A 1,319-nucleotide genomic window follows, 5' to 3' on the forward strand; every position below is an offset into this window, starting at 1 on the left:
ACATTCTGACCATTAGTGCATAGAGTTTGTTTATATGAGCGCAGCTGTTTGTCTTTCTTGCAGTAGTAATATTCTTTGTATTGCTTTTGTTACATGTGGAAAGTCAACCATTATAAACAAAGCCAGTTATTTTAATTAATAAAATAAGTTCATAAACAGCTTTATTAATCTCTCTTAGCAAACCTCCACTATCCGTATCAATGACAAGCTATGGGTACTTGGTATTCCTAATGATTTTGTTTATAAGCCCATCTGGTACATTCATTTCAGCTACGCACATTTTGGTCCACGAAAATGTTATCATACACTTCGCACGACTTGTTATTTTAACAACATGGAAAAGAGAGTTAGGAGGGTTCTGCCTATTTGCAAACTTCGTCAGAAAGCTAAACCGTCTACCACCTCGCATCGTGCTCCATGGTTCCTATTATTCCTACTAGATTAAAAGAATTAGCTGCAGTCGATCTTCTGGGACCCCTTGTTAAAACATTGAATGGATTTTAGTACACTTTCGTCGCTGTTGAACTTACTTCCAAATTTGTTTGTTTCACACCGTTACGTAAAGCCACTGGACGATCTGTATCCAACGCCTTTGTTAACAATTTTTTACGTGAAGTTGGATGATTCACTTCAGATGAAGGATCACAATTTAGATGCGCTATTTGGTCACGCATGCTTAGAAATCGTAAATTCAAAACTGTTTTTATTTCATTGTACTCTCCACACTGCAACCCGTCTGAACGCATTATGAGAGAAATTCATAAGCTTTGCAGACTTTATTGTCACAGTAAGCATCAGTATTGGGACAGGTACTTAAACTTATTTCAAAATGTACTATATGAAATTCCTCATGACTCCACTGCTTTACCACATATTCTTATACTGAAGAATGAGGAACGACCGAACAGAATCAGAGAGCTTGTACCTTTTCTGAGTACACGTAAACTTCGACATAAAGACATAACTGATTTGGCTATTAAAAATATAAATTCTACTGCCGACAAAAGGGGAAAAGTACACGCTAAGACAAATGCAAAGAAACTACACGCCGGGCAAAGAGTTCTCATTAAAGCCCATTCATTGTCACATAAGAAGAAACATTTGTGTCACAAAGTCTTTCTGATTTACAATGGACCGTACAGGATCCGACTATACCGTATGATAATGGCACTGAAGTTCAAATTCTGCATACTAAGAAAAGTAAAGGAATGCACCACATTTCTCATGTAAAGCAATGTATTGGGCAATAATTTGCTTTCTGACCCAGTCTTTGCTATAAAATGTTTCACTTCAAGTTACTATTACGCTTTGTCACACTT

Source organism: Schistocerca serialis, chromosome 4, assembly GCF_023864345.2.
Source record: "Schistocerca serialis cubense isolate TAMUIC-IGC-003099 chromosome 4, iqSchSeri2.2, whole genome shotgun sequence".
In the NCBI taxonomy this organism is placed as follows: Eukaryota; Metazoa; Arthropoda; class Insecta; order Orthoptera; family Acrididae; genus Schistocerca; species Schistocerca serialis.